This window comes from Myotis nattereri (assembly GCF_964212035.1).
Source record: "Myotis nattereri genome assembly, chromosome: 3".
Classification (NCBI taxonomy): Eukaryota; Metazoa; Chordata; class Mammalia; order Chiroptera; family Vespertilionidae; genus Myotis; species Myotis nattereri.
Window position 1 is genome coordinate 145,003,431 of NC_138077.1, and position 23,930 is coordinate 145,027,360.

Sequence of the window (23,930 nt, forward strand, 5' to 3'; positions counted from 1 at the left end):
ATGTCTATAAAAAAATAATTTTAAAAGATAATGGTTTACTAATGTGAAATAAATCGTATTAGGATAGTAAAAGGGCCTTTTTTTTTTGTTGTTTGTGTAGCCTTCCACAATTTATGAGAAGCAGCTGGTAATTAAACCCCAAGATTGTTAACTCCTCTGTTTCAAACAGCCCCTGTTCAAACTGCAAGAGAAGATAAGTTACTCTCAAGGCTACATTCTTGCATACATACTCCTCCTCCCTGCTATTTTTACAATTCAGGGATAATTTGCACCAAGAAGTCTCTAGTTAGTAGAAAAGTTCCCTTCCCCCCTCCTCTTCAAAAAAGCCTCTTTTGAACTCTTCATAACTTTTACTATAAGCATGTTTTACAGACTTTGGAAAAATACTAATAAGACACCTCCCTTAGACATCTGCCTGGATTGTCTCCTGAAGAACTAAGAAAGACAACCCCCCTGCTATCTCCTCAATTTCAGCCAAAAAAAATCCTCCTCCCTTCCTTGTCACCTAGCAATAGCAGCCAAGGCTTAAAAAGCACCCCTCACCCCCCCCACCCCCCCACCCGCCACCCCCCACCCCCCACCCCCGCTTTTTTTCTCTGCCTTTGTATTGATTAGCAATGCACTGGCCCTTTCCTTTTGGGGAAGGTAAAATAAACTTCCTCTTTCCATCTATCTTTTCTTTTAGTTGTGAATTCTTTCACAGCCCATGTCACAGGCCAAAAACCCTAACACATCACATATTTGGAATAACAAAAGATATACTAGGAGAAAAGTATACACATGGAGGAGTTTTAGCAGCTAAGAAGAGATGGAAAAAGGCAAACCAAAATATTTCAGTGTAACAACGTGTTTTTCTAGATTTATATGCTAATGAATAGCCTGAAATTTTACATATAGACCAATACCTTCCCTCTTTTTTTTTCCTTTTTTCAATGTATTTTCCTGTCTATTTCCAAAAAGGATTGAGGAAAATTTCTAACAATTATATCAAATTAGACCATTTATTCATAGCTAGCAAGGAAATATAGTAACGTGCTTAAAAAGTATTATTAAGTGGACATCAGCCTGTTACTTTTTGTTGTATTCCCAGTTCAGAAGTAAAATGTTTTGAACCTCAATTTATCTTGATTTTTTACTATGCCTTCATCTTAGCAAAGGAATATAATTACAAGTTTATAAGTGTGACTTAATAAACTGGTTAAAAATTTTTGACTGCTGTTTTTTCATCCCACAATTAATGGGCCATTAGTTTCTTTAATTTTTCCTCTTAAACATTCTTAAATATTTCAAGTATCCATACTATTCCTTACTAATGATGTTAAAATTAAATGAGTATTGATAGGCCAATAGTGGTAATAAATATTAGGTTTGTGGTATACTTTCACTAAAATATCCAGGGAGTATATCCAACAAAAGAATATCTGAGATTTTTAGCAAAAATAATAATAATAATTAATACACGTGGACCTCTGAGGCACATCTAATTGCTTTTATAAAAATTAAGAAGTGCCAGCCCGTTCAATACCCAGGTTGCAGGAGGCAACCGATCAATGTTTCTCTCTCTCACTCTTCCTTTGAAAAATCAATGAAAAGGTATTTTTAGAAAGTAGAAAGAAATTAAGAAGTATATTCTACAATATGGAGGGACACTTACAAAAGGGGAAGTTTCAAGCTGCTTACTGGTTATGCACTTCCATTGTAGCATTTATGTGGAGAGTTTCTATGGCAACAAAAGTAAGATTAATAACATCATACATACACTGAAGGAGTGATCAGGATTATGAATTTTTTTTCACAGTTCTACCTTAACCATTATTTCCACTTGTGCCAAATGGAAAGAGAGTCTGGAAATTTTATTATGTGGAAACGCTGAAGAGATTTAATAAGTTGCTTCCTTAAGTTAGATTTCAAAATTAGGCCATTAAAGACCCAACTTGCAGGGCCCTCAAGGTTATCAGTAAGAAAATATAAAGTATGGAGAAACTTTATACCCATTATCTCATTTAATCTTCAACCACAACCCTACTATATACAGACAAATGGGTTCTCAGATGTTAAATTATTTGAAAGGTACAGAATTAGAAGCCTTTCCAGTTGACACTGCAGGAAAAAGACAAAAGGTACTATTGATGTGTCAAAGTATTCAGACTTAGGTTGGCAAATGCACGAAGCAAGTGGCTACTAGACGTTTATTCATTTCTCCTTGTGAATTGTCCTGAGTTCAGTAAAACCATAACTGTGAAAAACTGCAGTGCTTTGGAGGGAAAATAAAGAGATTTAAAAGAGTTACAAAGTTTGACGAATGATTCAAGGGCAATGGCAGTCTTTGGGAAGCAAACCTCAGGATATACCTGAATCATCAAGTGTCTTTCCTACCAATGTGACTGTATGAATCAAAGAAAACCTGAGTCAAAATTAAACTTCCCATAAGAAATAGGATTTCTGAGATTTTTGGAAAAGCTATATAAATCTCAGAACTCCCCAGGAATTTCTGAATGGCTAAATTCTGTGTAATTTTTGTGTCCACCTTGCTTGAAAGTACATTTCTCTTTCATAAAATTGCTGAAATAAAAGCTGAAAGTTGCACTATCTAAATCTTAGCATGGATTTGGGCCCTAATATAATGCTATAGTTCTTGCTGATAGTTACACCTATGAAAAGTATTGACTCGCTTTTCTGTGAATAGAGTTGATTGCATTTTACTGATTTTAAAATTACTAAAGATTCCTTTATTTGACTTAGTCTAAATGCCATCATTATTAACAACAAATTAATAACCTACACACATTACTTTTTTTAACATGAGGTGGAAGAGTTTGAATGCCTCTGCAATGGTGTCTAAGTTATAAAGCATAGGACACAGTATGAAGCTATCCGCAATGGGAAGCAAGAAGGGTGAACAGCCAAGTAAAACTGGCCCCTCAGATTTGTTACTTGACCTGGCCGTTAAGTGGTTAGTCTAAGGCAAGGAGCTTCTGGACTTTTGAATTTCACAGACCAGTACAATTTCAAATTAAATTTTGGAGACTGACAAAAAATTGTCAACCTTGTGTTTGTTTTAACCTCTTTACTTTAAAAAATAAAGTACATCAATTACTGCTTCCACTCACTATCATTTTATAAAACAAGCAATTTAATACAACCCCCAAAGAGAAGATAAAATCTCAGACAATATAAGCCAGTTCTTTCAATTAGCATAATTAGTATCTTATTTTTAAAAAACCACCACATATTTATTTTATGCAATATTAGTGGAATGCGTGTTGTGGGACCTGCATCTGAGAACCAACAGTCCAAAGCAAAGATTCCAAACACTGATCCTTAGGTAAGAAACACCTAAGGAGCTTTAAAAATAATGAATCCTGGGCTTCCTTCCAGATCTATGGAATCAATCTCGGGAGTTAGATGCCCAGAAATTCTGATGTAGAGTTGAGTCTGGGGACAATGATCCATAGTATATATAAACTTAAGCATGATTTAGGCAGTTCTTGGTAACAGTAATGTTAAATCTGGTCCGCCTGGGCAAAAGAAGTTCCAGGTAGAGAGCTTTTAGGAAATCAAGTAGAGTTGTGCTTGGGGTTCAGATGTCTATTTATTTGCAGATATACTAAGAACAGTACATCTCACCTCAAAGGATAAGATGCACTAACAACAGTGGTTATGTCAGGATCTGGAGTGTTGGTAGGAACTAGGAAGGTAGTAAGGCCACAGTTCTGCAGGGGGATTAAAATACTACACAGGTAAGATAACCAGTCAGAAACTAAAGCAACACGTAGGTTTTTACCTGGGACCACCATGGCATATAGAGTGTTGTTACTTAGAGTTACTAACTCTCATAGCACAGGTTTGGAGAATGTGATTTATTCTAAACCCTGTGATTTTAAATATCTGTAAGAATAAGCTAAGAAAGTGCTTGGCACAGTATTTATGCATAATAAATGCTCAATAAATGTGTTGGGTAGTCAATTTTACTTCAGAACTATTTTTAGAATGTGCTTTTCTTCTCTTGGAAAAGGTTTTAAAATTTAGGGAGATATACACAGTTAAACACAGGATAGAGTAATAGGTTTAATGCCACACTCATTCAGCACAGGAACCTTTTCCTTGCTGAAAAAAAGCAGTCAAAACAAGAGTAAATAATACACATTTTTTTGACAGTCATCAAGAGCTATAAAAGAGAACAATATTGTGTATGATTTTTTTAAGTCCCCAATATTTGAATACAGTTGACATTAAGTTTTCAATAACAGATTTACTTTCCAAATGTTTTTCTTAAGTTGATTTATATATTAACTAGAGGCCTGGTGCACAAAATTCGTGCACTGGGGGGGGGGGTGTCCCCCTCAGCCCAGCCTACGCCCTATCACAGTCCAGGAGTCCTGGGGAATGTCTGACTGCCAGCTTAGGCCTGCTCCCCAGGGCAGTCGGACATCCTTAGTGCTGCTGCGGAGGCAGGAGAGGCTTCCACCACCACCGCTAAGCCCAGCTCAGGGCTTCTGACTGAGCAGCACTCCCCCTGTGGGAGCACACTGACCACCAGGGGGCAGTTCCTGCATTAAGCGTCTGCCCCCTGGTGGTCAGTGTGCTTCATAGCGACCGGTCATTCTGCCATTCGGTCAATTTACATATTAGTCTTTTATTATATAGGATGTTGTTGTTTTTTCAGTTTATGCCTGTTCATTTTGAGAGACCTCATTGGCAAATGAAGGTTAATCAAAGACTGAACATTTGGGCAGGGCTGGGCTGGAAGGGGTTATGGGGGGAAAGGGAGATATCTGTAATACTTTCAACAATGAAAATAAATTTTTTAAAAAATAAAATAAATAAATAAAAGTCAGGCCAGAGAAAGAAAAAAACAAACCAAGTTGAACACTTGCCACCAGTGACACCTGTAGGAGATAGACTACCACAGTAGTCTAGAGTTCAGATCCTACAGCCAGACTGTCTGGGTTTGAATCCCACTCCCACCTCTTACTGGCTCTTCAACCTTGCCCAAACTACTTAGTCTGTCTCACTTTCGTCATCTGTAAAGTGGAGGATAATAGTAATACCCACATAGTACAGTTTTTATTAAAAGTAAATGAACACGTGTAAAGCATATATAGTAAATGTCTGATATGTTAGTTACTTTTTCTAATTTGGAACAATTAAGTACTAACATACAATGAACAAGCAAGCTGCATCACACATTGAATATATCAAAAATCCTGATATTATCCTACATAATAAAAGGCTAATATGCAAATAGTCCCCTTGACCGGGAGTTTGACAGGGAGTTCAACCAGGGGGCAGGGCTGGCCAGCCAACCACCTATGGCCCTTCCCCCCGCCCAACCCAGCACAATCAGCCCCAATTGGCCCTATCAGGGTGGGCCGGCAAGACCCCACCTGTGCATGAGTTCGTGCACCAGGCCTCTAGTTTTAAATAAAGTTTGAAAGATTTTTTTTAAGGTGGCATGTGCCCCAACTCTTAATTTAAAAATGCTACCAGGTACCCTGGTTTGGCTCAGTAGATAGAGCATCAGTCTGAGGACTGAAGGGTCCCAGGTTCGATTCCAGCCAAGGGCACAATGCCCGGGTTGTGGGCTCAATCCCCAGTAGGGGCGTGCGGGAGGCAGCCAATCAATGATTCTCTCTTATCATTGATGTTTCTGTCTCTCTCTCGCTCTCCCTTCCTCTCTGAAATCAATAAAGAAATATATATTTTTTAAATGCTACCAGATGAGGTTAATAGTGGAAAAAGCAAGCTATCATGGCCTGAACATCTATACACGTTCCTAGTGGATATGCCAAATTGCAAGGCCTTGACTGTTCTTAACCAGAGGACCTTTTGGTTTTTAACTTTTCAAAGGAGTTCTGTGTTGCCTGGCCAGTGTGGATTAGAGGTTGAGCATCAACCTATGAACCGGGAGGTCACATTTCCATTCCTGGTCCAGGGCACACACTTATGGGCTCAATCCCCAGTTGGGGGGGGGGGGGGGCGCGCAGGAAGCAGCTGATCAATGATTCTCTCTCATCATTGATATTTCTATCTCTCTCCTCCCATCCTCTCTAAAATCAATAAAAATGTATTTTTAAAAAGAAAGAATAAAAGTTTTGTGTTGTCATCCATGATATAAATTTTTGAGAAGGAATGATTGCCCTTCCTTAAAACTATAGATACAGATTATAGATTAGATGCTGCTAACCCTCCTACAAGGCATAGGTCTGCTCCCTATCTGCTTTAACAAAGAATTTTCCAGCCCAAATGTTAATACAGCCAAGGTTAAGAAACCCTGGTCTATGCTTCTTCTGAAGAGCACATTAGTAATACGGAGACTAGAAGCCCAGACACTGTTTGAAAACTACTCAGAACAGGAATACTCTGAAGAACTGACCTGGGTAGGAAGAGGAGGTGAAAGAAGCAAGGTGTGCCCTTTATGAGCCCTCACAGACTTAAAAGACGCATATATAATCAAGATGAAGCTAAGAGTGTTTTACGTTAAACTTTAAAGGATGAAAAATGGGGGTGATGAGATTCTGGGTAGCATGCTAAAAAGATGACAGCTGCCAAAACCTGAAACTAGGAATGAGCACTGAATGTTAAGAAACACTAGTAAGGGAGACTCTTGACCCCCATGATGAACAGTTTTGGTACGAGGAAAAAGAATCTGAGCATTTTAACAGTTTTAAAATTGTAACATATCCAGGTAATATTTAATCTTTCTCCCTCAGATAAAGCTTATGGGGACTGGGGTAAATGTTATTTATAAACAAGACAATAGGCCCAAAACAGAGTCACTTATGCTAAACCCCACATCACCAAACCAAGACTTTTGGCTCTACCAGAAATGGAATCTTAAACCAGTCAATCAGGAATCGCCTGATCAGCACCAGTCAGGTAACCTGCCTGAAAGACCCTAGCCATCCCCTAAAAGAGAGTGACCTTGCAATAACCAGTCAGCTTTCTGTCTACCATAACTTATTTGTTCCTGCTCCCTTCTGCCTATGGAAGTCTCATTCTGTACAGCTCACTGGAACTCCTTTCTATCCACTAGATTGGATGCTGCCTGGTTGAAAAATCTAAACTAATAAAAGACAAAGATGCTAATTGACAGTACTTTCGCTATGCCCCAAGCCACACCCAACAGCCAATCAGAGCGACTATATGCAAATTAACCCAACCAAGATGGTGGCCGGCAGCCATGGAGCTGGAGCAAGCAGGAGGCTTGGTTGCCCGGGCGATGGAGGAAGCCAAGCTTCCCGCCTGCCCTGAGCCAGCTGTGGCCTCCGCTCATGGCCACAAAGTTTCAATTATAGAAGACAAATAAATCCCAGATACCTGCTTCCAGCCAGCCTCCACTGGGAGCCTGGGTGGCCGGGGGTTGTGGCCAGCCTTCAAACAGCCCTCAGCCCCTCACCAAGGCTGGCCACACCCTCATGGGGTGAGGGTCCCTGCTGGGGGGCTTAGCCAGCCTGAAAACGGCCCTCAGCCCCTCACCCAGACTAGACAGGCACCCCAGCAGGACCCCCCCCACCATGAAGGGGTTGTAGCTAGCCTGCAAACAGCCATCAGCCCCTCACCCAGGCTGGCCAGGCACTCCATATAATAAAAGGATAATATGCAAATTGACCCTAACAGCAGAACCACTGGTAATGACTGGTCACTATGACACACACTAACCACCAGGGGACAGATACTCAATGCAGGAGCTGCCCCCTGGTGATCAGTGCGCTCCCACAGGGGGAGCTCTGCTCTGCCACAAACCAGGCTGACGGCTGCCAGTACATTGGTGGTGGTGGGAGCCTCTCCTGCCTCCTCAGCAGCACTAAGGATGTCCGACTGCAGCTTAGGCCTGCTCCCCGCTGGCAAGTGGACATCCCCCGAGGGCTCCCGGGCTGCCAAAGGGATGTCTGACTGCCAGTTTAGGCCCAATCCCCCAGGGAGCAGGCCTAAACCAGCAGGTGGTCATTCCCCAAGGGGTCCCAGACTGCAAGAGGACACAGGCCGGGCTGAGGGACCCCCCCCCACCCACCCACCCACCGAGAGCACAAATTTTTGTGCACTGGGCCTCTAGTCACTAAATAAAGACAGTAAGATCTTTAAAATTTACTCAGTTTTTTTGGTTTCTCTTTGGTTTCTCTGGCATTCTTTAATGTACTGAATAGAAAGTAATCTTAGTACAGTTAGCACTCTATGGGAAGTCTGATTACTTAGTTACTGCTGAGGAGCTAAAGCAGATACTTCTTTTCATGAAAGTCTTAGAAATAAAAATAACCAATAAGAAATAAGTCCCTGTTTCTAATATAACATCAAAGTTGAGAGGGTCAGTGTTGAGTAGTTACTCAATCTATAATATCACTTTCTTGCCAGCATGATCAACTCCTTTGCCCTTCTCTCATTTTGCTGTACTTCTAATAAAATCCCAACCCTGGTTATTTCCCGTTGTCTACTTCCTCTATGTGCCCATAATCCAGTTAGCTCTAGGTGGTTAAAGAAAAATAGCATGCATACTGCTGGGTCTTACTTTTTAATTTTGAGTGCAAACTCATGAGAGCTTTTAGGGTTATCCTTCAATCCTATTATGTTTTCCTGTTCTGTTCACTGTCTCACTCTTCACAATGACTATTTGCCACTTTCATCTTTCCTTTCCTCATTCTTAGCTGTTGATTTAGATTTTATTTTGACAGGGAAAATTGAAGCAATCTATAAATAACTGCCATATCTTCACATCATTAAACCTTCGGCCTGTATTCTGCCTCCCTGGTTCCATTGGTCCCTGCTCCTAAGATCAATTCCTTCATATATGCACTTCTAAATTATACCTGCTCCTGTGTTACAGTTTTCCCTTTCCTCTAGATCTTTTTCATTCATAAACATCATCCTGTAACACCACTGATGCCAAAAAAAAATAATAATAATAAGACAAAACCAATAAAGTTATGCCCTAGCCAGTTTGGCTTAGTGGATAGAGCATCAGCTTGAAGCGTCCTGGGTTCGATTCTGGTCAAGGGCACATGCTCAAATTGCAGGCTCGATCCCCAGTAGGAGGTATACAGGAGGCAGCCGATCAATGATTCCCTCTTATCATTGATCTTTCTATCTTACCCTCTCCCTCCCTGCTGAGGGGTACGGTGACAATTCCTTCTCCTTGCCCATTAAAACAGAAGTAATAACAGCTCCCAAATGTTACTAGCTAGCTCCAGAGCAATACACCATCCACTTTGGTTACAAACCCAGCCCACACTTTTATAAATAACTAGTGGCCGGGTGCATGAAATTCCCTCAGCCCAGCCTGCACCCTCTCCAATCAGGGACCCCTTGGGGGATGTCCAACTGCCGGTTTAGGCCCGATCCCACAGGAATCGGACATCCCTCTCGCAATCTGGAACTGCTCCTAACAGCTCACCTGCCTGCATGCCTGATCGCCCCTGCCTCTGCCTACCTGCCTGATTGCCCCTAACTGCCTCTACCTGCCGGCCTGGTCACCCCCAACTGCCCTCCCCGCCGAGCTGATCTCGCCCCCAACAGCCCTCCCCTGCCGGGGTCCAACCCCAGCAGGTCCAGGGGTTCCCAAAGGCGTAGACGGAGTCGGCGAAGAAGGAATGACACGGAGACAATGTTCAGTTCATCAGCAGCCTAGCCAGGATCTCTAGCCAGGATCTCCAGCCAGGATCTCCAGCCAGGATCTCCAGCCAAGTTCTGGTCTGGATCTCCAGAGAGGTTCTGCTGTTTATTGTTTTGTTACATCCGTATTTATACCAGTTGATTTTAATCCTGTCAATTTCTATTACAAAGGTTAGGGCGTTTCTTATCTCCATTCCAGGGAGTAAAGATTATGTAGCTTAAGCATGATTGTTTGTAGTTAAAGTGATTAACTACCCACCTGGCACTTAGTTAAGGAGTTTCATCCCCTCCCTAACTTCAGGGAAAAATCCCTACCTGGGGAAACAACCTTTCTCGGAGAGGTGACCTTGGTTAAAACACACAGCGCTAAGGGGAGCAAACATATTAAGAACAGTATGCTATATACGCCAGGTCCCTTGAAACATATGCTGTGCAGATGTTTCTTTCCTGCAGCAACTGTGTCAAGCAGCAAGGATGGACCGGCTTCCGGCACTCCCCTGCCAACCTGGTCACCCCCAACTGCCCTCCCCTGCCAGCCTGATCACTCCTAACTGCCACTGCCTCGGCCCCCACCACCATGGCTTTGTCCGGAAGGAAGTCAGACATCCGGAAGATGGCCAGTCGACCGGTCTAATTAGCATATTACCCTTTTATTAGTATAGATAGATTATACAGGATAGGATTGCTTAAATGAGGGGTGGGGGAGGCTTTTTTCAGCAGGAGGAGATGCTCTTGGCAGACAAAAATACATAATCCCTATATCTGGACTGATAGCCAGCCATATGCACTATACTGCCAAACTGGTCATTAAAAAATGAACCGCTTTCTTACACCTTACACCGAACAGCTGTTGCCCTTAAAACCCCTCCTCAGCCCCCACCTTAGGTTCTGCCTTTGCAGTTCACCCAGATTTGGTTCTGATTGGCTGGTTTCTATGCCAGTCAGCGTCAAAAGCTCTACCTCCTAGGCAGCCATTGGCTCCGCACAGTTCACCCAGATTTGGTTCTGACTGGTCAGTTTCTATGCCAGTCAGCATCTCCAGGCCTATCTCCAGGCCTGATCGAAGAGGCAGGGTTGATCAGCAGACATAGTGCTTCCTACAAAGTAATTCATTAACTAATATCTGTTGAATATATGAATGACCCCAATGAAGGGTTTAGAAATGGTTGGGTAAATCAGATACCATTACAGGCACTTTAAAAAAAAGAGAAGGATTTGAAGTCACAAAAACCTGGGTTCAAGTTTAGCTTTGTGTGACTAAAGTTAACCTTTCTTATTAGTTTCATCTTCTGTAAAATAGGACTATCACCATTTACTTCATTGAATTGGCATGAAAAATAAAATAACATCTACCAGAGTGCCATGCACACAGACACATTCCAAATTCTAAGTTCCTCTCTTTCACAAATTCAACTCTTTCAAAAAGACATTTGGCCAGAATTATATAAAATGCCTCAAAATTATTTGTTAACTTACTTCTTAAGACTTTTGTTTAAAATGACATAACACAGTAAGGTAAAATAATTTTAAAGAGATGAGGAAAATGATAAAGAAAAGAGATAAAAGATGATACCAAGAATGAATCTATAAACAAAATGCAGAAAAGAAATACGAAATACTTGCTAACAGTTTACCAGAAATCTGACTGTAAATTTCTTAACAGCAAAGTTCAAACTAGGAAATGCAAATACTGTAATCATAGCAAATAGTTTCTACACAATAAAAAAGCTTAAAAGAAAGTTCTCCCAGGAGTCTCATAGAGAACAAAGTCCTCATGGTAAACTGACCACTTGTTAGGACCTTCAAAAATATAACCTCTACACATACACTGATGGCTTCGTTCTCAACAAAAGCAATTCCATAAAGGTAGTCTAACATCCACAGTAAGAATGAAGGCTCCGAATACAGAAAGACCTGGGTTTATATCCTATTTCTACCACCTACTACAAAGTAGTTTCGGACAAGACACAACCTTTCTGGGACCTCCAAAGTAAGATACACTGACTCAAATATAGTAAGTATTCAGCGAGCATTAGATTAGTCCTAGTAGTATACTAAAAGCAATCCAATGGGAATAGAAAAAGGAGATGATGCACTCCAAGTGCAAGGCACTTTCTAATGTCCTGATATAACATAAGTATAGATTTTAGAACATGAAAGCAATAGTTCTCAAACCTTGGTATTATCAGAATCATGTGGGTATTTTTCTTCTTTTTTTTTGTTAATATATTTCATTGATTTTTTACAGAGAGAAAGGGAGAGGGATAGAGAGTTAGAATAATCAATGAGAGAGAAACATCGATCAGCTGCCTCCTGCACACTCCCTACTGGGTATGTGCCCGCAACCAAGGGACATGCCCTTGACCGGAATCGAACCTGGGACCCTTGAGTCCACAGGCTGATGCTCTATCCACTCAGCCAAACCGGTTAGGGCTGTGGGTATTTTTCAAAAATACAAATTCCTGGGCCTCATTCCCAGAGAAAGCCTCATTCAAGAGGTTAGAGCAGGCTTGGGAGAGTTTGTTTGTTTTGTTCTTACTGCTTTTCAATTCCTGAGATGATTCTAATTATCATCCAGATTTGAGGATTGCTAATTAACAACATTTCTCAGCCAGTGTTAACCACAGTCACCAAGGAAATCTTATAAAATTCCAAATGGCTGACCACCCAACAGCCCCAGTACTTAATGAATCAGAATCTGCAAATCACACTGGCCAAATGACCAAAAGCTAACTGAAATAAGAAAGGAGTTACTGTTGTTGTTCAATTAAAGGGTATAAAAACCTACAAAATAGCCCTGGTCAGGTAGCCCGGTTGGTTGAAGTGTCATCCCATACACCAAAAAGGCTGTGTGTTCAATTTCAGGTCTAGGGTACATACCTATGTTGTGGGTTCAATCCCCAGTCCAGTTGGGAATGGAGGCAACTGATCGATGTTTCTCCCTCTCTCTGAAATCAATAAACATATGCTCAGTGAGGATTTTTTAAAATCTACAAAATAAATCAATATCCTCTGGACTATCAGAAGTTGAATGTAGGGATGATCAACATTTTACCTAACAAAGAAACAATTAGGATAGATAAAAAAGAACTAGGTTCTCAATTTGGATAATAAAGTCAAACAACCAAGAAAGAGGGGGAAAAAATGGAACTTCTATTAACATAACTGACATTCAATTTATACCAGTGGTTCTCAACCTTCCTAATGCCGCGACCCTTTCATACAGTTCCTCATGTTGTGGTGACCCCCAATTTCATTGTTACAAATTGAACATAATTAAAGCATAGTGATTAATCACAAAAACAATATGTAGCCCTAACCAGTTTGGCTCAGTGGATAGAGCATCAGCCTGTGGACTGAAGGGTCCCAGGTTCGATTCCGGTCAAGGGCATGTACCTTGGTTGCCGGCACATCCCCAGTAGGGAGTGTGCAGGAGGCAGCTGATCGATGTTTCGCTCTCATCGATGTTTCTAACTCTCTAACCCTCTCCCTTCCTCTTTGTAAAAAAATCAATAAAATATATTTTTTAAAAAAATACGTAATTATATATGTGTTTTCCAATGGTCTGAGGCGACCCCTGTGAAAGGGTCGTTCCACCCCAAAGGGGTCACAACCCACAGGTTGAGAACCGCTGATCTATACTATAAATGAGTAAATAAGTACCACTGCAACATTTGTAATCTTGCATCACTAAAAAAGAATATTGCTATTATTCTTCTTAGAATAAAACTGAAGAACCAAAATATCTTCGTTACAAGCATTAACTAAATTCTGCAGTAAAATTTCGAATTCAAAAGGTCATATATCGATTATGCAGAAGGTTTTCATTATTTTTAAATATCTCCTAAACCTCAACTCTCCTGGCTTTTCAGAGCTGAAATACTTCAGCAACATAAGAAAGCCTTCTATCCAGATAATGAAAAGTGCTGCCATCAGCCCTAGCCAGTTTGGGTCAGTGGTAAGAGCATCAGCCCTCAACTGAAGGGTCCCGGGTCGATTCCCATCAAGGCATGTACCTCGGTTGCAGGCTTGATCTCCAGCCCTGATCAGAGCCCATGTGGAAGGCAACCAATCGCTGTATTTCTCTCACATCTATGTTTCTCTGTCTCCCTCCCTCCCTTCCGCTCTCTGTAAAATTCAATAGAAAAATATCCTCGGGTGAGGATTAACAAAAAAAAAAAAACAACACAATAAAGTACCACTTTATACCCACTATGATGGCTATAATCAAAGTCAGATGATACCAAGTTCTGGAAAGGATGTAAAGAAATCAGAACCATACTAGTATATTGCTGGTGGGTATATAAAATGCAGAACAATCTGGGAGTTCCTCAAACAGTTAAAAATAGTTATCATATGACCCAGCAATTACTCTCTTAAGTATATGCCCAAGAGAAATAAAAACATATGTCCACACAAAAACTTATCTGCAAATGTTCACAGAGTATTATACACAATCATCAATATCAGAAACAACCCAAATGTCCCTCAACTAATGAATGAGTTAATAAAATGCAGTATATGCATACAAGGAAGCATTATTCAGTACAAAAAAAAGAATTACTAATAAATGCTACAACATGGATGAATCTTGAAAACATTATGCTTATTGAAAACTGCCAGCCCTGGCTGGTGTGCTAAGTGGTTAGAGCATTGGCCCAAGCACTGAAGGGTCATGAGTTCAATTCCCAGTCAAGGGCATGTACCAGGGTTGCAGGTTCATCCCTGGCTCACGTGGGAGGCAACCAATCAATGTCTCTCTCTCACATCAATGTTTCTCTCTCTCCCCCATTCCTCCTCCTCTTCCTCTCTCTCTTAAAAGCAGTGGAAAAAATATCCTCAGATGAAGATATTTTTAAAAAAGAAAGAAAAATGCCAATCACAGCTCTCTGCTCCTCCTGTTCAACAGCCAGCCACATCTTCCTGCACAGGGTCAGCCGTAACTCTTGAGACAGGATGGTGGTCAGAGTGAAGAGATATGGCCCTACTGAGCACCTGGTCACCAGGGCTGCTTTTAACTCTGGCAAAGTGGATACTGTCACCATCAATGACCTCTTCATTGACCTCAACTACATGTCCCAGTATGATTCTACTCATGGCAAGTTCAAAGGCACAACTGAGGCTGAGAATGGGAAGCTTGTCAACAATGGAAAGTCCATCTCCATCTTCCAGGAGCGAGATCCCACAAATACCAAATGGGGTGATGCTGGTGCTCAGTATGTTGTGGAGTCCACTGCTGTCTTCACTACCATGGAGAAGGCTGGAGCTCACTTGAAGAGGGGGTCCAAGAGGGTCATCATCTCTGCCCCTTCTGCAGATGTTTGTGATGGACCTTGAAAAGTATGACAACTGCCTCAAGATTGTCAACTATGAATGCTTCCTGCATGACCACTGCTTGGCCCCTCCTAGCCAAGGTCATCCATGACAACTTTGGCATTGTAGAGGGGCTCACGGCCACAGTCCATGTCATCACTGCCACCCAGAAGACCATGGATGGCCCTTCTGGGATGCTGTGGCATGATGACTGACGGACTGCCAGGAATATCATCCCTATTTCTACTAGTGCTATTAAGGTGGTGAGCAAGGCCATCCTTGAGTTGAATGGGAAACTCACTGGCATGGTCCTCCATGTCACCACCATCAATGTGTTGGTTGTGGCTCTGACCTGCCACGTGGAGAAAGTTGCCAAATATGATGACATCAAGAAGGTAGCAGGTATCAAAAGGCCCCCCTCAAATGCATCTTGGGCTACAGTGAAAACTAAGTTGTCTCCTGCAACTTTAACAGTGACACCCACTTCTCCATCTTCAATGCTGGAGCTGGCATTGCCCTCAATGATGACTTTGTCAAGCTCATTTTCTGGTATGACAATGAATCTGGCTACAGCAACAAGGTGGTGGACCTTATGGTCTACATGATCTCCAAGGAATAAGAGCCCCCTGGACCACCACCCTCAGTGAGAGGAAGAGAGGCCCTCAGCTGCTGGGGAGTCCTTGCCCCAAATCAATCCCCCAACACATGGAGAATCCCCTGACCTCCAGTGTCCATGCCAGATCCGCTGAATAAGGGGAGGGGCTTAGGGAGTCCTACCTTGTCATGCACCATCAATAAAGTTCACTGTACCAAAAAAGAAAAAGAAAAATGCCAGTCACACATATAAATGTATGATTCCATTTATATGAAACTAGAGGCCCAGTGCACAAAAATTTGTGCACTCAGGGGGGAGAGGGGTCCCTCAGCCCGGACTGTGCCCTCTCGCAGTCTGGGACCCCTCAGGGGATGACCACCTGCTGGCTTAGGCCTGCTCCCCGGGGGATTGGGCCTAAGATGGCAATCAGACATCCCTCTGGCAGCCCGGCAGCCCTCGGGGGATATCCACTTGCCAGCAGGGAGCAGGCCTAAACTGCAGTCGGACATACTTAGCGCTGCTGAGGAGGCAGGAGGGGCTCCTGCCACCACCGCTGTACTGGCAGCCATCAGCCTGGCTTGTGGCTGAGCAGAGCTCCTCCCATGTGAGAGCGCCCTGACCACCAGAGAACAGCTCCTGCATTGAGCGTCTGCCCCCTGGTGGTCAGTGTGTGTCATAGTGACCAGTCATTCCCAGTCCTTCTGCTGTTAGGGTCAGTTTGCATATTACCCTGTTACTATATAGGATAGAGGCCTGGTGCATTGGTGGGGGCCGGCTGATTTGCCCTGAAGGGTGTCCCAGATCAGGGTGGGGGTCCCGCTTGGGTGCCTGGCCAGCCTGGATGAGGGGATGATGGCTGTTTGCAGCTGGTCACACCCCCTTCAGGGTGGGGGTCCCCACTGGGGTGCCTGGCCAATCTGGGTGAGGGGCTGAGGGCCGTTTTCAGGCTGGCAGGTGACTGAAGCTCCCAACCTCTCCTTTTTTTCTTTTTTCTTTTATTCTGGGATTTATTTACCTTCTATGGCTGTCACTGGAGCTGAGACCCGGCTTTAGCTCTGAGGCTCGGCTCCAGCTCTGAGACCTCGGCTGCTGAAAGCAGGTATCTGGGCTTTGTTTAGCTTCTATAATTGAAACACTGTTGCAACTCCAGCTCTGAGGCCCGGCTGGCTGAAAGCAGGTTTCTGGGGATTGTTTAGCTTCTATAATTGCAACATAGTTGCTTAGAGTGCAGCTCAGAGCTGGGCGGCGGCAGGCGGGGAACCTTGGCTTCCTCCATCACTGGAGCAAGCAAGCCTCCTGTTCACTTCAGCTGCCTGGCTGCCGGCCGCCATCTTGGTTGGCAGTTAATTTGCATATCGCCCTGATTAGCCCATGGGAAGCATGTCGGAGGTATGGTTAATTACCATGTTTGTCTATTATTAGATAGGATGTCCAGAATAAGCATATATTTTGAGGAAGACTAGTGGTTTCCTAAAGCTGGTGTTGGAGGAGAAAGGGAAATAGAGTATGACTCCTAACAGCTATTGGCTATCTTTTTAGGGCAATAAAAAGTCACAGAAAAAAGACCAGTGGTCAGGGTTAGGAAGGAGAAAGGAATGAGAAGGTAGAGCACAGAGGACATTTGGGGCAGTGAAAAATTACTCTGTATGATATTGTAATGGTGATTATATGTCATTATACATTTGTCTAAACCCACAGAAAGTATAACACCAAGAGTGAACCCTAATGTAAATTATGGACTTTGGGTGATAATGATGTATCAATGTAGGTTAATCAATTATAACTCTGGTGGGGGATGTAGATAATGGGGGAAGGTATGCATATATGGGGGCAGGAGACATATGGGAAATCTCTGCCTTCTGCTCAATTTGGCTGTGAACTTAAAACTGCTCTTTAAAAAGTAAATGAAAAAAAAAATCAGTGGTTGGAGTGGTGAGAGATGAACAGGTATAGGCAAAAGGGAGTAAATTTTTTTTATTGTAGCAAAATCGTCAACACAAAATTTACCATCTTAACCATTTTAAGTTTACAATTCAATGATATTAAGTACATTCATACTGTTGTACAACCATCAACCATCATCCATGAGCAGAATTCTTTTCATCTTCAAAACTGAAACTCTATACCCACTCATCAGTAACTCATTCCCCCTTCTCCCTGGCCCCAGCAACTGCCATTCTACTTTCTATGAATTTGACCACTCTAGGTATCTTCTATAAATGGAATCATCCAGTATTTGTCTTTTCGTGACTGGTTTAATTTCATAATTTAGCATAATGTCTTCAAAGTTCATCCATATTTGCAGCATATGCCAGTATTTCCTTCCTAATTTTTTTAAGGCTTAATAATATTCCATTGTATCTATACACCATTTGATTATCCATTTATATGTTGACAAATTCCTGGGTTACTTCTACCTTCTGGCTACTGTGAATAATGCTATAATATCTCTTTAAGACTCTGCTTTCACCCTAACTGGTTTTTCTCAGTGGATAGAGCGTTGGCCTGCGGACGGAAGGGTCCCAGGTTCGATTCCGGTCAAGGGCATGTACCTTGGTTGCAGGCACATCCCCAGTGGGGAGTGTGCAGGAGGCAGCTGATCGATGTTTCTCTCTTATCGATGTTTCTAACTCTCTATCCCTCTCCCTTTCTCTCTGTAAAAAATCAATAAAATATATTTAAAAAACAAACCTCTGCTTTCAGGCCACAGAGGATTTTTAAGAGATGAAGCTATTCTATATGATCTTGGAATGGTAGACACATGGCATTATACATATCAAAACCTACAGAACTTCACAGCTCAAGGAATAAACCTTAAGGTATGCAATTTTTAAAAAAATCATTGATGGTAAGAGATCAACCGAAGGACTTGTATGCATGCATATAAGCATAACCAATAAACAAGACACTTGGCCGGGGGAAGGTCAAGGGTGAAAAAAAGGAGACATATTTACTACTCTTTGTAATACTTTAAGCAATAAACAAAATTTTAAAAAAATCATTGAGAAAGTAAAAGGATCCCAAGAAAGAATACAGATTATGTTAAGAAAATATAACTATATTACAAATGCATGGGACAACCTCACTTAGGAGGATGAGAGGAATGTTGCTGACCTAAGTAACTTTGAAAATGAGGATTATGTCAGACTAAAGGAAAAAGGAGCTACAATTAAGTACTGTACTTTAGTTGATAATGTTGGTTCTCAGGGACTGTAAGTTAATAACTCTGATATTGCTATAAATATATACTGAAAAGGAACAAGTAAGCAAATGGATATCAGTTGAAGGGAATTAAGAATGGGACTTTGCCCGGCCGATGTGGCTCAATGGTTGGCCGTTGACCTATAAACCAGGAGGTCATGATTCAATTCTCGGTCAGGGCACATGCCCGGATTGCAGGCTCGATCCTCACTGGGGGTAGTGCACGAGGTAGCCAATCAAAGATTCTCTCTCATCATTGATGTTTCTTTCTCTCTCTCTCTCTCTCTCTCTCTCTCTCTCTCTCTCTCTCTCTCTCTCTCTCTCTCCCCCTTCCTCTCTGAGGTCAATAAAATATACATACAGGCAGTCCTCGGGTTACGTCAGATTCGACGTTTCATGGTTACATCGCCATCTCCCATTTATTTATTTTAAAAAAGTTCCATCATTTCAACGTATGTACATATGTGCTCTATGTTTTTTATTATTTATTTACCACTAGTAAAGGTCAGGGATTGTTATCTTTCTTTTAAATTTTTTTTTACTGTTTCACTTAATTACTGCTGTATATGTGCTCCATGTGAGTGACGTAGGTACCTATGTAGGTGGGTTCCGACTACGGCAAAAATCGCGTTATGTCACGCCGAAGGAACGTATCTCCAACGTAACCCAAGGAACTACTGTATTTTTTAAAAAGAGTGGGAGTTTACAGATAAACAAGAAAATAGAAGGATACAAGTGGTAGTGGAATAAAGTTGAAAGCATCTGTAAGAACTCAGATTTAATTTAATATAAATACGATGGTTACATATAGAAATATTTGTAGATATGTGTATAAATGCAGATTAGTATACACACATATATTTCTTTGTTTTATCAGCTGAGAGAGACTAAAGAAAATTAAATACTAGTAGCACAAGCACACCTAACACCCACATCTTGGTTTCTAATACCATTCTCCAATAAAGAAACCAGGGCTCTTTGAAAAAAGTTGATGATTCTAGGACTTAGACAGGAAACATGCAAGATGAGACTGGACCATCTTGTAGTCCCCAAAAGTAAGGGACTTTTAAAAATCATTTTTTATGGAGATAATGTTACAGGCACAGGAGCCACCTAAAAAAGCTCCCAATGGGTAAAGCTGGAACAATCTGAGCAATAAAATAAATGAAACAGTAATGGATTATAAATCAAAGTATAAAATAAATCCCCCTGAGTCCTTATTGATATAAATAAATGATTGGATAAATAAATGTGGAAGAAAAACAAATATCCCATTCAGAAGAATTCCAAATAAATTATGTAGATACTCCACCCTAAAAGAGAGAAGCATTAACTTCTAAATATGAGCTGCACATAGTGACTTCCTTCTAGAGAATACAGTATAGATAGAGTGAGAAAAATAACTTGACAGCCCTGGCCAGGTAGCTCAGTTGGATGGAGTGTAGTCCCAATACGCCAAAGTTGTAGGTTCAATCCCTAGTCAGGACACATATAAGAATCAACTAATGGGTGCATGACTGGAAGGAACAACAAGTCAATGTCTCTCTATGTCTCTCTCTCTCAAATCAGTAGATTAAAAATCATAATTTTATAGTGGAATAACCTAACAAACACTATTTCAGCCAGATGACCAACATCAATATCTGATAAATCATAAAATGGTACCTTGAAATTATGTGATGAAAATGGCATGATAATTTTTCCCAAAAACCCATAACTTCAGTCTGATCATGAGGAAAATATGATTTTTTGGATAAATTCCAATAAAAGGGCGTCATATACCTGACCAGTACTTCTCTAAACTCTCAAGGTCATCAAATACAAGGAAAGTCAGAGGAAATGGCACAGGCAAAATGTGCCTAAAGAGACATGACAACTAAATGGAATGTGGAACAGAAAACAACATTAGATAAAAACTAAGGAAATCTTGCCTGGCCGGTGTGGATCAATGGTTGAGCACTGACCCATGTACCAAGAGATCATTGGTTCGATTCCCTGACAGGGCACATGATTAGGTTGTGGGCCCTATCCTCCACAGGGGGCATGCAGGAGGCAGCTGATCAGTGTTTCTCTCTCATCAATGTTCTCTCTCTCTCCCTCTCCTTTCTTCTCTCTCTAAAATATATAAAAACATAATTTTTTTTTAAAAAAAGAAAACTACAGATATCTAAGTAAACTGTGAACTTTAGTTAATAATAATGTATCATGCCGACACTGGTTTGGCTTGGTGGATAGAGCGTCGGCCTGCGGACTGAGGGGCCCCAGGTTCGATTCCGGTCAAGGTTTCGGGCACATCCCCAGTGGGAGATGTGCAGGAGGCAGCTGATCGATGTTTCTCTTTTATCGATGTTTCTAGCTCTCTATCTCTCTCCCTTCCTCTCTGTAGAAAATCAATAAAATATATTAAAATAATAATAATAATAATGTATCACTATTGGTTCATTAACTGTAACAAATTATAATAAGTTGTAACCATTCTAATGTATCAATTTAAAGAGGGGAAGAAGGGAAAAGTAAGTGCTCCTAACTCTCTGGAGGCAATTTTGTAGCTCGGTATTTGTTATATTTAGGTGACTAAGAGACCTGGGTAATTATAGGATATCTTTATTGTTTCCAACATTCAGCAAATCTTTCCACTTGCAAAATAAACTTCTGGACTTATTTTAGGGCCCTTCCATCAGTCCCTGCAGTGCCTTCACTCAGTCTGGGGTCAGGTCAACTTCACCACATCCTGTCCAACTGGACACTTGCTCAAAACACTCATCTGCTCTGGAAGGTGATATCAGCATGGTATGGTGTTTCAAGCAAGCAGCAGCCCACAGATTCCAGCTAAGATACATAAGTCCTTCACTACCAGGCCTCTTGAAATGAGGATAGACTGTGTTAGACCCCTAAAGGCTTCATCTCTAAAATATCTGCTCTGACACTTATATTATGGCCTTTTCTTAACTCCTAGGCCAGTGATGGCGAACCTATGACACGCGTGTCAGAGGTGACACGTGAACTCATTTTTTTGGTTGATTTTTCTTTGTTAAATGGCATTTAAATATATAAAATAAATATCAAAAATATAAGTCTGTTTTACTATGGTTGCAAATATCAAAAAATTTCTACATGTGACACGGCACCAGAGTTAAGTTAGGGTTTTTCAAAATGCTGACACGCCGAGCTCAAAAGGCTCGCCATCACTGTCCTAGGCTATCATTCACATACACAAAGAAGATATATCCATATCTTCCACAAAGCCATCATTAACTCATTGGGGACAGAGACCATAAATGCTACGTTCTGAGGTGTATTCTTCCTTTCTAATGGAACCCTGATTTTGTGCAAGTGGCAAAACGCCCAACTTTGAACAGTGAGACCGAAGGGGAAGTTTGTTATGGAGACAATAGGAAAGCTTTAGCCTTCCCAACACACACACAGATATAGCTGATGTGGTTCCTCTCCCCTCCTCCTTCTCCCCTCCGCCCCCCGCACCCCCTGAAAATACAGATATGATTGGAGCTGCACCACCTGGCAACCCTGAGGGAAAGTCCAAAACAGCTGCACAGATGCTGAACTTGTCAGTGTTGAGTTCATAAACCCATGCCAGTGACTGCCTACTTCCAAATTTCTTGTTATATAAGACAAATAAATTATTTTTTTTAGTACCTGCTTTTTAAAAAAATCAAGTGCAGCTCCCAACACCATAAACAGCCATGATAAATGTGACTTCAAAAGAAAGACTTCAAAAGAAAGACTATAGTACACCTCAAAAAGAATAGTACATCTCCTCTCACAACAGGATTGGGAAAGAGGTAGGGGATCTGAATAATTCTAGGGTAAAAATCACACAAAATTCCTTAAAAGGACTAAAAATTTTATGCAGGTAGACCTTAATCCTGATAAACATCTTTTCAGCGTCCTGGGGTCACTGAATATGCAGGGAAAGTCTCTGACATGAAAGACAGGAACCAAAATTCACAGAGAGGGAAAGAGGGGGGAAGCACCTTGGAGGCTACAGGTATTGTTCAAGCAGAAGGAAACTAAACACAAAAAACAAAAACTGTCCTTGAGACCGAAACAGACACTTCTCCAAAGCGGACACACAATCCTACCCTGGGATCCTGAGTCATGGCTTAACTAATAAGAAGTACCCATGGGAAAAGTTTTTTTAAAAAATTTTTTAAGCTATTTACTACAGCGGTTTTCTATTACCTTGATTTTTATCATTTATACTAGAGAAAAATCTTAACCAACCACCATTAACATTTGTCAAAAAGCTCCTTAACACTGTATTCTCTGAAATCAATCTTTTGCTTTCCCAAGTCATTCTCAATTTACATTATCCTTACATATACTTACATCAATTAATACTCAAAGCATGTAACAGAACACTCACTGTTCTCACTTTTAGAATCCATAGAGCCATATCAGTAATCATTTGCACTTAAATTAAGGAAATGGGAATTCCAGTTCTAAATAAATTGAGATAAATTTCATATGCTACAACTAGTTGTATGTCCAGATTATAGAACGGATCTCAAACCTATGAGAAATACACATGCTGAGGGGGGAAAAACTTAGTACCCAAAATATAATTTGATAGTTACAGTAATTTACTGATTCCCTCATTCAACCAACATTTCAGTTCTTATAATATCCCTATTCCTTTTCTACAAATTAGGTATACAGCAGGGATATAGCAGGGACAAACAGATGATTTTTACTCTCTAGAAACAACAAAAATAATGAAGTGCCAAAAATAGGAAAATCTGCCCTGGCTGGATACTCAGTCAAGGTTGCAGGTTTGATCCCCAGTCAGGGCACATACAAGAATCAACCAATGAATGCATAAATAAGTGGAAGAACAAATTGGTTTCTCTCCACCCTCTCCCTTTCCTCTCTCTAAAATCAGTATTTTTAATTGTTCTTATTTTTAAAAAGGGAAAAATCTGACCCTATGCATTTATGCTTTTTCAAACCATAACAAACACTATTATTTCACATATATCATGAGGTATTGTTTAAATCTGATGATTAAGCTCTCTATCAAGACCTTAAGAAAAAATTGCTCCTAAGCAATTATTAATGACTAATTTGGATTCTATAAGAACATTTTACAAAAACTTTTATTATTCTAGACTTCCTCCTCTTAGACTCCATACAAATTCTAAATGCTGAATCCCACATTACAAAAAGCAGTCATATATCATCTTACAAAGAAGTGGGT

General features: G+C 41.1%; 1 protein-coding gene and 1 pseudogene across 3 annotated transcripts in view; one reads left to right on the forward strand and one right to left on the reverse strand.

The window, feature by feature from the left end:
* The window catches only part of FNBP1L (formin binding protein 1 like), a 116,836-nt gene that overhangs the window by 84,677 nt on the left and 8,229 nt on the right, over nt 1-23,930 (reverse strand). The gene's annotated exons all lie outside the window — the stretch shown is intronic.
* LOC308516914 (glyceraldehyde-3-phosphate dehydrogenase-like) lies at nt 14,563-15,538 on the forward strand (annotated as a pseudogene). Its single transcript has one exon. The product of its transcript is annotated as a glyceraldehyde-3-phosphate dehydrogenase-like (transcript).